We start from the raw sequence: 14,283 nt of genomic DNA on the forward strand, positions 1-14,283 counted from the left end.
CGCTCCCCGGGACCGCCGCGGGTGCTCCCGGCCCGGCCCCTCGCCCTCCCTCCTGGGCTGACCCCTCCGCTGTGCCCGGGCCGGACAAGCGGCACGCAGCAGCCTCTAAAGGGCAGCAGGAGGTTCCCCTGGTCCCCACGGGCCCCCCGTGTTTGGGGGTGTTGCTGTAGGGTCTGCTCGCTCTGCTGGAAGCTGCCCCCCAGTTCGGCGTCCCACCCCCCGAACCCACAGCTGACCCCAGCATCACCATCTGATCAAACAGCGCAAATGATGTTGTTTATTTAAAAAATATTAGAGCAGCTCTTTGCCATAAGTGACAAGTCATTATTTAATTCCTTTGGTACTCACGGAAATAACATCAATCAACATGAATGCATCTGTTAGCTAAATATGAATGTAATCATCCATTAAAATGTTAACATTTATGAAAACTGTTTATTAAAATAAAGTTATAAGAATATCATTGTGATTTGATAATCAGCTAATGTCCCCTTAAGGCAGAATTTGAACATTTGATGTTTGGAACTAGATAGCATTTTAAATGCCCCATCAGTTTATAACTGCAGTTATTCTGAAACATGATTAAGCCTTTGTGTCGGAGCCCTGGAAACAGATGTCCTTTTTTTATCCTTGTGCCCTGTGAAAAATGGGCCTCCCCCTCCAGCCTAAAAACCCCCAATTCAGATAAAGAACCAAAGAGGTGAATGTATGGAGATAAACTGAAATCAAAATGGGGTGGTTTACCCTACTTGATCTAGTGGGGCTTTGTGTGACAGCAAGAAGTGCTGAATTAGGAGAGCTCTTTCCTTCTGGCGCAGTGATACTGGGAGAGGTTGACAGAGGAACATTCTTCGTACAAATGGAGACACTGATGGGACCAAGAAGCCATCCACGTACCCAAATGTGCCTGCAGCTGTGGCCCTACAGACCATACTCTGTTCTTCCCCTTGTGTACATCCCAGCTGGCATCTCCACTTGGATATGCACGTTGGCATCCTCCACCTCAAACCCAACCCCTTTTCCAGGAAGGGAGATGTAATACATGTAATTAGGTAACATTTTGCTGTAAGACAGCTGACAGCCACAGGCAGGTTTCATTTTGAGTCATGCTTTCTATTAAGCACGTATCAGGTCTGCTTCCCTGTGCAGAAGCCCCAGCTCCCCAGGCAGCTTGCTGTGTGACCAGCCTGGCGTGCAGGAACCACACGGTGCATTCATGTGCACTGAGATTTTTGGCCTTCCTTGTTCTGGTAGCTCTTCAACTCAGATTCAAACGTGACTGTGACAAATTCAGTTGGCACTTGTTTCAACAGACAGCTCTGAGGGGAGCCAGGCTCCTAATTCCTGCTATGCTTTAATCTCCGGGCTCAAGCTAGCTCTGGTGTATCTCCATAGAAATCTCATATATGCCATTGTCCTTTGACAGGTACCATTTTATCCTAAAGGACTGTTTCCACCACAGTTAATAATGAATCATAATGAATACACCTCACAACAACTTACTCAGGAACTGAACTGTTTCAGACGCCCCCAAAATTGGTATGATTAGTCATAAAGTCCTGTGTTGAAATCTCAAACATCCAACACTGTGTTGGAATAAGAGAATTTTGTATCTTAATCTGGTTTTGTGTGTACTCTTCAAAAAATCTTGAGGACTCTTAGCACATAAATAGGGACTTGACAAATTTCTGAGTTTCAGCTGTTTCAGTTGAATTTAGTAAACTGTGGTTTCATAATTCCCAGTCAGTTCAGCTGTAAACCCCCAATCACTGCCAATTCATTACATATTAGTTTTAACAGAATAGATCCAAATTCCTTTGATAACCACGAGGAAACTCTGAGCACTGTCTTTGTTCTGGAGAGTTTCCACCATCATTCAGCATTAGTCAAGCACTAATGGACATTAAAAAATAAAGAATTGCTGTAGACTGTAAAAAATACATAATTTCAACTTTCCCATGTGACTGACGCCTTGAGAAATTGACTGACATAGCTATAACAAAATAATTATCCTGTTATAGCTGTGCCTGTATAATTTCTCCACATGGACACTCTATTCTAAAATTTAAGTGACTTTATTACAGAATAATTACTCAAGGACTTTAGACCAGAATGAGGTTCTGCACAGGAGAGTTTTGCCAGTGTGGCTCTGGTGATTTAAATTCACCATACTAAGCAGGTAAATTTTGCTGTGCAGACTCTCAGGAGAGCCTGCTAGCAGTAGTAGATAAGACAACCCAATTCTGTATTATCTGAAAATTGAACTTCTGCACTGTACAGGGCATAGCATCCTATTTTGCATGCATTGTCAAACAGGCAGGGGTTTTGCCTCCCAAGGGAATGTCTTCTTGCAGCTCAGAAGGAAGGACAGACAGGCATCACTCAGCTGTAGAAAAAGAAGTGGGATTTGGTAAACCCAGAGTCACACTTTCCAAGTGCACTATCACTTCCATTTGCAAATGTGAACTCTGGATGTCCAGCCTTCCCACCCACTTGCCTATACTTTTGGCTAGAACAACACACCTCTGAGGCCAAATTCCTTTTCCTTGCTGGTATTCTCCTAATGGGCTCTCAGGAATACACAGGCCTCACACGGGTTACAGCTGGCCTTTCAAACACGCCGTGCTCCCAGCACACGCTGTCTGGACGTGCTGCCGAGCCCCCGGCTCCGGCGGGCTCCTCTGCCCAGCTGCTGGCTGCCTGCCTGCACTGCCTGACTCAGCCTGGCCACCAATTATTCATTCAAGCCATCGAGCATCATCACAAGCCACATTCTTTTAACAAGATTTCACATGCCTCTGCTAGCAAATGTCGTGATGATTTGGGTCATGGAGACACGGGGAGAACCTTAAGTGTGGAATGCACGAGGGACTTGCAACCTCCTCCTCCTCTCTGCATCAGCCGGGCTCCGGTGGGCACTGGTTATGCTGTAACAGGGAGCTGTGTTTTGCCTGATCCCAGCAGCAGGAACAACTCTGGTCTCTGCACAGAGACCACCCGGGAACCTTGGGTGCTCCAGGCACGGAGTCATTTACCACGTGTTTGAAATTGAACTAGTGGAAAGATCTTGTTCGGTCCCAAAACACAGCTGAGCTAACACACAGGAATCAAAGGAAACAAGCAGCCCTATTAACAGCAGGATCAGTGAAGCTTGGTTTGCTGCACATTTGTCTTTCAAAGTTGAGCTCCTCTGTGGATTCCCTCGTGCCTAAAGACTGAGTTTGTGCCTTTTATTTGACAGACAAGTGTACTGGGTTTGCATCACAAGGTTTTGGTGGCGGGGGGGCTACGGAGGTGCCTTCTATGAGGAGTTGCCAGAAGCTTCCCTTATGTCCAACAGAGTCAGTTCCAGCTGGCTCTGAGATGGACCCACTGCTGGCCAAGGCCCAGCCCATCAGCAACGGTGGTAAAGCCTCTGGGATAACGCCTTTAAGAAGGGGTCGTGGGGGGAGTGTGGGGGTGGGAGTGCCTCTGCAACTGCAGCTGGAGAAAGAAGCAAGAACATGTGAGAAAAATGGCCCTGTAGACACCGAGGTCAGTGAAGAAGGGGGAGGAGGTGCTCCAGGCACCAGAGCAGAGATTCCCCCGCAGCCCATGATGAACAAAGACCATGGTGAGGCAGGCTATTCACATGCAGCCCATAAAGGTCCCCAGTGGGGCAGATACTCACCTGTAGCCTGGGGAACACCCCATGCTGGAGCAGGGGGATGCCCAAACGAGGCTGTGACCTTGTGGGAATTCTGCATTGGAGCAGGTTTGCTGGCAGGTCTTGTGCTCTCCCTGGCATCCCTGAGAGGGTTATCTTTCCCCTGAGCTGAGAACCACTCCACAGGACAGCTGGGGAGAGGACTGGGAAGAAGAGATGGTAGGAAATATTTTTCTGTACATCCCTTCTTAGTGCAAAATCGGGGGGAGTAGCCATACATAAGACATCCTGTTTTGAAACAAGATTTCTTAAAATTAATCCCTTTTTCCCCCAGAAATTTTGACACTCCCCATTCTGGACTCTGCTTGCTGTAACTATGTTTTATTGTCATGGAAAAAGAGTTCTGCAGCATTAGAAAGCAAGGAAACACTGAACAGTTCTTGCCTTGCAGCTAAGTGTGATCCAGGCTCCATTGCAGTCAGAGCCAGGAGTCCCACTGACGTCAGTGAGGCAGGGATTTCACTTCTGAAAGTTTGGGTTTTGTTTCATGTTTGTGTTAAAGAGCCTGAGAACCCATGCTTGATGAGGTCAAGCAAGCCCAGCAGGGTCGATACAATGCTCTTCTCCCCTCTCAGATCTCAGGCACAGCCCAGACCACTCTGTGTGTATGTCTGCCTCTGAATTATTTAACTGTCCAGCTGGTTAAAAATAGTACAGCAGCAACTCCCTTTCCAGCCTCTGACTGTTAAATGGGCCATCAGAGCCCAGCCAAGGCCGAGGTCGTGGCCTGGGCTGCACATGTGGCCAGGGTGAGCTGGATGCCAGAGGGAGGGAGAAGCATGTCGCCACAAAGCCTGGTTCCAGCACGATGATATCAGCCTGTGAAAGAAAAGCAAGGCATACTCAGAACATTATGAAGCTGCCAAAGAAAACACTGTCTTCACAATGAACAAAAGTCTGATTAATTATTAATTGCCTGGCAGCTAATTAGCATTCCCTTGGGCAGCTGTCTACAGAGTGCCTTATATTTCCAACACACCGTAGGCCAACATCATCTATGCAAATGGCTTTGGATCAGAGCTAGCAACTGATTTGTTGCCTGAAACAAGTTGTTCCCCTCCCGTCTCCCCATCTCCTCCTGTCACCTCTCTTTTCTCCACCCAGGGACTTGGGCTCATTACAGTGTGAGCTAAGCAGAAAACATCCCTTGCTGATGAATCTCCTTCCTGCCGTGCTTTTCCAGGGAAGCCGGACACCTCCCAGCAGCCACCCCTGTGCACAACCCCAGCCTACGTAACAGGACGACTGCAGTGCTCTAGCCCTGGAAAAAGCCTTCTTTGGCTGTTGTGTGGCCAGAGGGGAGGGGAGCAGCTCTGGGTAGTGAGGCACTGATCAGCTGCAGAGGCAGTGACCCAGTCTGGGCTTTAGAACTCTAGGCAGCATTTAGGGAATTCAGCATCAGCTAATCACAGAACCATTTAGGTCAGAAAAGGCTTGTAATACCATCGGGTCCAATCCACTGCCAAGGCCACCACTAAGCCATGTCCTTAAGCACCACATCTACACATCTTAAAATCCCTCCACGGATGGTGACTCCACCACCTCCCTGGGCAGTCTGTTCCAATTCTTGACAACCCTTTCGGTGAAGAAATGTTTCCTAATGTTCTAGCTAAACCTCCCTGCTTGCATTCAGCTCCTATTAATGTTAATGGGACTTAGGCACATGCATCAAGGGCAAGCAGACCCCTTACGAGAGCATAAACATAAATTACAGCTATGTACAGGCAGAGCAAGCCTTCAGCTTACTGTTTTACCATGCCAAGAAAGATGCACTTTCCATTTTAAGAACTTAGCAGCTTTAACTTTATTTTTTTATGTAATGGAACAAGTCAATGCAGTCGGTGAAATACTGCAGCAAAACCTGAAGGTTTCTCACTTTACCATCACACAACTCATCAAAGGCTGTACACAAACCTATGCAGACTAGGACACAAGCTTAGAATTACTAGTGTCTCCAAAATGCACCTTTCTGAGGTTTAAGTAGGTGTCATGCTGTCCCTGCAGTACAGAATTAATTTCAAAGAGTTTTTGATATTTTCCCTGAGAAATTCACCCAGCCTCTGTATTTTACACCTGACAACTGAGTGTACCTGTCACTCATACTCATTAGGTGAAAATGTGTCTGAGAGCTTAACAGGAAAGCAGGCAAACTTTAAAAGGAAAGATGCTGAAGGAAACAAGGATCAACTACAGAGCAGTCTCAGGTGTCAGCTCTGGCCATCAGGAGCCAGGTGTACCAGAGAAGGTGAGCCGACCTGGAATCCGGCAGAGGTAATGGATATCACCCCAACAACTTCACCAGAGCTCAGACTGATAATCCAGCTCCAGAGATTAGAGGAATGATCACTTTCCTTGCAGAAAAGGCCAGATGATAAAAGCTGCCATGGAGATCAGAGAAGCCCTCATTAACAGGAGTACAAGATCGTTGAGCCAGAGAGCAGTTTCCTGGTCTGTTTACATATTTTTTAGAACAAGGGGTCCTGCATCTAAGACTGCATGTCCTGGCTGTTACTGCAATATAAACATCATAAAATGACTGTTTTTCTACCCCAAAGCCAGAGGATAAGTGCTGATGCAGCAAGATGATTGAGATGAAAACAGATGTTTTTGGAGTGAAGGGACAAAATCTGTGGAAAGTTCTTTGTTTCTAGGCAAAGAACTTGATCTACCAAGTGGAAAAAAAAAAAAAAAAGCCCAAATTACCACAGTCAAGTTTCAAGTTCTTATTCTCATTCTACAGGTTTACCCTGCCTGCTGCCTTGCTCTAACTCTGCACTGTGCCAGCGAGGCAGCACATTAGTCAAATATGAGACCATTAAGTTATATCTCTACAGATATGGGATATAACCCCTTGAAATATATAGGCACTGCAGAGGAGCAGAGCATGGTTTTGTTGTACTCCTGTTAACAGTTCTGCAAGGAACCTGCAGCTACGATGCACAGCCAGATATTTTATTAGACTACATTTCTCCTCGTGTACATGAGTCATATAAAGTACATAAACTCATGAAGTCCAACTAAGACTGGCATAAATCAGGGATAACACCAGTGGAGCCAATAGAGTTGCACTGGGGTGAAAGTGGCATAAATCAGAGGCTGATCAGGTACACATTTTCTTTAAGGTAGACAGACTATTAAGTGGCTTACATAGACTTCTTATCACATTACAGTTCTGTAAGGTAAATAACAGTCACCATGCACAGTATATAACGAATTGCAGCCTGCAACATACAGCAAATGGCCATTTTTCTCTGGGAATCTCTCAGCTCAGAGCTCTGAGACCAAAAATAATGGGCAATATTCTCCAGCATTCATGTGTGACATTCCCATTAGTATTAACAGGAGGTATGTGCCCAAAGTCAGGATGTATTCATCAGCAATCTGAATTGGGTATTACTGAGGCTCCCAATGAACGTTGCAGTTTCATCCCCAGCCATGACCCTCCAAGGGAACAGCCGCAGCTCTTTACTTGCCTTTGCACAGGAAAATATTTATTTGGTGTCAGGTGGAGCTGGAATCAGAGGAAGCAGGGCAGTCTGGTATCACTCACCTCTGAGCATCAGCCCCCGAAGGAGCCTCACACGGCCAGCCCAGCTCAGAGCAGGACTCACGGGTGCATGCACTGGGCGTCTATCACAGGAAACAGCATCAGGACTCGGAGGCTGGATGGCAGCTGAAGCCTGAAGGAGGTAAGAGAAGTGAAGTGACCACAAAGTCACAGGACAGATCAAGAACTTTACCTCTTAAATGCCCAGCCTGGCTGTTTTCCTCCCAATAGAGCCTGCTTTCTGCCTATATACACATATACTGTATGTTGGAAGGGCAGCAAAGAGATCAGAGTTTGTTTAGATTGAAGTTCAAAAGTAATTTGTCTAGATCAGGGTAGAGAGATGCTTCTTCAAAGCTTAATATACAGATTAATTGCTTAATTTTTAAATTAGACTTCAATGTGACTGGAATACAGAGCTAAAGCAAGTTCAACAAGCAACCAGAGTGTAACTAACACAGGCAGAGCACGCATGTGTACACAGCTCTGTTAACAGGAATAAATTGCTTCCTGCCCTGAATTGCACCTAAGAAGAGCCATAAGCTGGTTCAAAACTAAATATACACCACAGCATATGTACTTGCTAAGAAGGTCATTAGAACATAGAGCTCAGGGAGACAGCTGTGCCAGGAGAAAATAAATATAAAAATAAGATATAGTGGAATCTGTGCAAGAGAAAATAGCTGAAAAGACACAGAAGGCCAGGGAGCACAGCTGCTTGAAATAATTCTCTCGAAAAGAAATGGTGCAGCTGCGCGCCTTATCCTAACCTCCTATCTCTGAAGGTATGAACCTTGGCAATGCTATTCCTGCCCTACCCAAGTGTAAGCATCTGGCACTACAGAACACCTTATGGAGAGCCAAAGATGAGACTGCCTAGCCAGCCTAAAGAATTAGGTTATAAGATTGTGGAGGTCTTGGCTTTGCAGTTTAACAAGTCTCCTTAGAAAAGACTTTCTTCACTGCACTAACACAGACTCCTCTCAGCTCTACATGCAAAGGCTTAATCCCAGAGTTGCTGGCTTGTCAACAGAGTCTCCCAGAATACTGTCCATACCTTTGACAAGCTGCAATTAGTGTAACAGAACAATGTAAACAGGGCTCTAACCTAAACATGACTGGCAGTGATAGAATAGAGGGGTCAGGGGGAAGCTAATCCAGAAATTCAGTGTGCACCCCCTTAAGCGCGGAATTTGAGTGCAACTAAAAATAGAAGGTGAGACTATCTGACAGCTAAATTGCCAGTGGTAGCTTAGCATGGATTTGGTTACATTGCTCAGCGACCCTCAGTGAATTAAATAGATTGAAATGCTAATGATAGAGTGAATTCCCAGTACAGAGGTAGAATAAAGTAGTCAGATTAGGTTTCAGACAAGGTGAGTTCAATGGCAGCAAAGAGATCAGAGTTTGTTTAGATCAAGGTACAAAAGTAATTTGTCTAGATCAGGGTAGAGAGATGCTTCTTTAAAGCTTAGGGGCTCCCCAGTGTTAAGTAACATGTCAAAAACAGTGTAGACCTGACAAGCTATTTCAGTGACTGTTATTTTATGTGATTTCTATCAACATTGGAACATTTTTCACTGGTCTCAATACACTCCTAATGGCACAGTCATTTATCTCCTAATTAATTAAATGCTACTCTGATGACAGATGTGGGACAGTTCACCTGGGCTGTCATTCAGACTATGCTTGTTTCTTCTCACCGGGTATTCCAACCAGAGTAGCGCTGCAGTGAAACCATAACTGTGGCATTTATTCTCTTTGGGGTTTACAGGTGTTCACCATGACATCACAGCTTCACAAGTACACAGAGGCTCGTCCCCCCTGCTCCTCTTAAAGCCCAGGAAGCAGAAAAGAGCCACAGGCTTGATGAAGTGTCTTACCTGCCATTGCACAGACCAAGCCCAGGCCAGCTGCTTAACAAAGTTTAAACCCCAGGCTAATGATAATGGCAAGTAATACTCACAAATCACACACAAAAATTAAGAACTGAACTTGAAACTCCACTCAGGGTTCACCTGTTCAAAACAACTCTGGAGGCTCTCCAGAGCAAGTGTATTACTACATAAATTCCAGGATCAATTTAGCCTTAAACCACTGATCCATCCCTTCTCTTCCAAGGTCACAAGGCAAGTCAATGCCATTAGAGTAAAACCAAACTTGAAATAAGATGCACTATCCTCACAGTAAGGGCAATTAAAGACCTTACTTGACAGGATAGCAGGCTCACTATCACTCAGAGCTTAAAAAATGAGATTAGGCATCTTTCTAAAGGATGTGTTTCAATTCACTACCCTTGTAATTCAGGATAGTTATTCTCGTAAGAAAGTGACATTGCAGCTTGTCATTCAACTATCAATCAGCAGTGTCATAATACTTCAGTGTCAGTTGTCTGTTTCCATTACAATAAATAAATAAGAATTAAGTATTCCAGTCAAGAAAAAGCAATGTAAGCCTGTGTAAGGTCAGGGGAGGCATAACATGTCATGCCCATGGGAGTTGCTTTTGCTGTAGTGCTTATGAAGCTGAGAGCAGGAAATCCAAGCTCTCTGGCACTCGTGTTTTCAGTCTAAGCACCAGACCTCGCCATCTGGTCATTGGGTTAATTACTATATAGAAAAAACTACAAGAAAAAAATCTTCCAGAGTGATAATTTGATTTAGGTTGCCCTGATTGAGGTCTGACACAAACAGGACCAGTTTTGACATGGCAGCTGACTTGGCAGGAATCAGTGCCTCAGCCAGACAGGCTGCACTTTGAGCAGTCACTTCTCAGACACTGCATATGGGATGGGACTCACTTCTGCCTTCCTCTTCACTGAGGCCAGTTGTTGGTTTAGTCTCAGTATTACTACAGGAGAAGACTACATGGCCAGTATTTGGGAACTGTGTGAGACAGCTTTGATGACTACCTGTGAGGCACCACCCTCAGCACCAGCAGTTAACAAGATCTGGGACCAGTGAAAATCTCAGGAACTACAGTCCCTCAAGCACAGAGAAGCTGACAGCAGTCTCACCCCTTGTGGTTCCAGCCCAAAATGAGATGCAGCAAGTGGAAATAATTCTTGAGAAGCAGAGCCCTGATGTGCTTTCTCCATTCATAGTAACAGTCCACTTTATGCCAAATGACTCATTACCGTGAGTGAAGGCAACGTGATTCAACCAGAAAAGCACATGTAATTTGCATAGATTACTTTCCCACTTGATTTCCATGCTGTGAAGTAACGGGGACTGCCTTCAAGACCAAAAAAAAAAATAAAAAGATAGTCCCATGAGTAATTTTTTGCTTAAGTATTAAGATATAATAGATTGAAGAGAGATTTGGATATGGAAGTCTAGAGGAAAAAAAAAAACCAAACCAAGCATTGTGAAGGATGCCTTGTGTTCCAGTTATTTCTAGTGTTGTGAAAGTGAACAGAAACTATTGTTCAGAGAATGCTTCAAACACCCTTGCAAAGGAAAAAAATAAATGTTTCTGTGAGCCCATTGAAGAAAGAAAGATGGGAAGACTCAGCCATGAGTTGGTTGGATTTCAAGATTTGCTTTTCTTCCCTGGCTGAGGGCATCTTGTGTTTGTGTCAGTGGTGACACCACCCTTACATGCCTCTGTGGAAAGACCACTGCAGAGCTGGCAACTCCCTCTGAACAGGGAGTGGTCTCCTTCAGACTTGCACCTCGCTTTGGACACTGCAGCATTTCACAAGATGAAAGTCAGAGAGCTTTCAGCATTCATATATCCAACCCTTAACCTAAAACTAGGATGTGATTTCACTTCTAACTGCACTGAAATGCAGTGGCTGCAGTGGGTAGTTTGCAATTTCTTTTGCTGAAGCACTTGCTGGCAGAATAGTGATAAGAATAAGCAGCTGGTTCCAGTAAAGTCACAAGGGCAAACCCAAACTGCTTACTTTGTGCATAAATCGTTTAATGTGACAGGGCATAGGGAAAGCAGAAGATCTGTCAGAAAAAATAAACAGGAAAGAAAATATTACTTCAGAATAACTCATCCCAAGTAAATTGAGCTTTCCAAAGAAGCAGCTTGTAAACTATTGGGTTTCAAGAGTTGCATCCTGGCTCCAGGCAATGTATGATGCTTCACTTGACAAACAAGCCAAGCTCAAGAAAAACAACTTTGCTAGATTAAGACAGCAAGGAGGTATTGGGAAGAACTGAAGTGACACACGGCTCACCAGATACAGGGCTCATTTCGCTGCAAGGGAGCAGTCAGGCTTCAGGTGAGGCAGATAAACACACAAACCTGAAACCCACAAAACCTTTCCTCACGCTTTGAACTAACTGCAAAGGTCAATAACACTATTTTTTAGGAAATGTGCAGAAGAAAAGTTGCACCTCCTGACAGCAGCACACCGAAGACATGCAAATCAGCATGCAGCTACAAGCCTGGGGCATTACTCAGCTTTCTTTCCCCGGGCCTGCATCTCCTCTGCCTTGCATTCCTTTTACTTCCACCTCAGTGGCTCAGAGGTGGTTATGTACCTGAATCGTGCTGCTGAAAGAGGAGGTTCACCTCTGCTGTCCTGAAGGATGGGAAATGTCACTGCAGAGATGGGTGAAATTATACCCTCTACGAGGCACTCCCTTAACATTCCAAGACATTTATTTTGAACCTCATATAAGAAACCAGCTGGAAAATAAAGAGAAAACAAGTAATAGCAGGGCACTGCAAAAGTAAATAGAATTCAGCAATAACAGAACAAAAAATAAATTCCTGTGAAGACTCTGAGCATCAGCTTCACGTTTTGATCTGGTTCATCTCAGCACGTCCCAGCATCTTTGGCAAGTGGGCCAGGTTTACAGTGGCAGCAGCTGAAGAGCTCATCTCCAACAGAAATCCCCTTGGGCAGAGGTCCCTGAGGAAACAGCAATCAAAATGTGCTGGGGGAGAGTTTGCAAATGGGGAACTGAGGCACAGGAAGGTTAATAATAATGATACTTTGCATTACTTTATTACTTTAAATGGTCCCCACCCTTCAGAGACGTTGACCCTCCCAATACCCTGGGGAGAGGTGACTGGCTATTATTACCCTATTTTTTCACCTATGGGGACAAAGAGGGTGAAATGTGCCATTCCTCAGGCCAAATGGCTGACAACTGATGAACGTATTTCTGTGTTACAAGTCCAGCTCAAGTGCTTCATGAAATACCATAGTAATTCTCCTTCTGACCAATCTTGCCTTATTGGTCCTCATAACTGCAGACATTTGGAGCAGCCTTAGCTCCTTTGCAGGAACAGTTGGTTGGAGGCCAAGCATAAGGTGCCCTCACCCATTGAGGACAGACAACTCCTTTCCCTTGGACATCCCTCTTCCCCAGTCCCACCTGCCACCAGCGTTCCAAGTGTGTGTCCTTGCTGGGCTCACTCCTCCTAAACATTACCACAACCACCAGTTTTATTGCTCCAGTGCTTCCCATAACAATCTCCTCCTTTTCCCCTGCTTTTGCAGCTGAAGGAGGACCACACAGGGCTGGGAATGGGGCTGAGCAATGATTTCTAGAAGGATAAATAGAGAGAAGGGAAATAGCTACCAGGCAATGTTGACATAAGTCTGAGTGGAAATTAAACAGTTTCTCACCAGCAGAGTAAGCTTCTGGAACGGGCCTGGGAGAGCAGTAGTGGGGAGTAAATATCAAGGACAAAAAAACCCTCAGCCAACCTGTGTAGTTTTAAGATGGAGCTGGTTAAATCTATAGGGATGAGCCTCATAGGATAACCTGCTGATGGAGGAGGTCTCACCAGCCTGGAACTCCCTGTGACTTCCTTGAGAGCACTGAGCTGTGCAGCTCACAGCCACCAAGGGTCATTTCTTGGCTGCCAAACAAACAAACAAAGTGGTCATCAAGAAAATTGCATTGCAGCACTCAGCAAGAGGTGGTTATGTACCTGAATCGTGCTGCTGAAAGAGGAGGTTCACCTCTGCTGTCCTGAAGGATGGGAAATGTCACTGCAGAGATGGGTGAAATTATACCCTCTACGAGGCACTCCCTTAACATTCCAAGACATTTATTTTGAACCTCATATAAGAAACCAGCTGTAAAATAAAGAGAAAACAAGTAATAGCAGGGCACTGCAAAAGTAAATAGAATTCAGCAATAACAGAACAAAAAAAAAATTCCTGTGAAGACTCTGAGCATCAGCTTCACGTTTTGATCTGGTTCATCTCAGCACGTCCCAGCATCTTTGGCAAGTGGGCCAGGTTTACAGTGGCAGCAGCTGAAGAGCTCATCTCCAACAGGAGAGGTCCCTGAGGAAACAGCAATCAAAATGTGCTGGGGGAGAGTTTGCAAATGGGGAACTGAGGCACAGGAAGGTTAATAATAATGATACTTTGCATTACTTTATTACTTTAAATGGTCCCCACCCTTCAGAGACGTTGACCCTCCCAATACCCTGGGGAGAGGTGACTGGCTATTATTACCCTATTTTTTCACCTATGGGGACAAAGAGGGTGAAATGTGCCATTCCTCAGGCCAAATGGCTGACAACTGATGAACGTATTTCTGTGTTACAAGTCCAGCTCAAGTGCTTCATGAAATACCATAGTAATTCTCCTTCTGACCAATCTTGCCTTATTGGTCCTCATAACTGCAGACATTTGGAGCAGCCTTAGCTCCTTTGCAGGAACAGTTGGTTGGAGGCCAAGCATAAGGTGCCCTCACCCATTGAGGACAGACAACTCCTTTCCCTTGGACATCCCTCTTCCCCAGTCCCACCTGCCACCAGCGTTCCAAGTGTGTGTCCTTGCTGGGCTCACTCCTCCTAAACATTACCACAACCACCAGTTTTATTGCTCCAGTGCTTCCCATAACAATCTCCTCCTTTTCCCCTGCTTTTGCAGCTGAAGGAGGACCACACAGGGCTGGGAATGGGGCTGAGCAATGATTTCTAGAAGGATAAATAGAGAGAAGGGAAATAGCTACCAGGCAATGTTGACATAAGTCTGAGTGGAAATTAAACAGTTTCTCACCAGCAGAGTAAGCTTCTGGAACGGGCCTGGGAGAGCAGTAGTGGG

The 14,283-nt window shown here is 45.3% G+C and overlaps 1 long non-coding RNA gene across 1 annotated transcript; it reads right to left on the bottom strand.

Annotated features, from left to right (window-relative positions):
• Positions 1 to 4,008: 4,008 nt before the first annotated feature.
• Positions 4,009 to 13,089, bottom strand: LOC108446839. Its single transcript, XR_001862158.1, has 3 exons — positions 11,750 to 13,089; positions 7,257 to 7,386; positions 4,009 to 4,525 (listed from the first exon to the last, which is right to left on the bottom strand). It is a non-coding gene; the product is annotated as an uncharacterized LOC108446839 (long non-coding RNA).
• Positions 13,090 to 14,283: the final 1,194 nt, after the last annotated feature.

The sequence above is a fragment of the Corvus brachyrhynchos genome, unplaced genomic scaffold (genome assembly GCF_000691975.1).
Source record: "Corvus brachyrhynchos isolate BGI_N302 unplaced genomic scaffold, ASM69197v1 scaffold114, whole genome shotgun sequence".
Lineage (NCBI taxonomy): Eukaryota > Metazoa > Chordata > Aves > Passeriformes > Corvidae > Corvus > Corvus brachyrhynchos.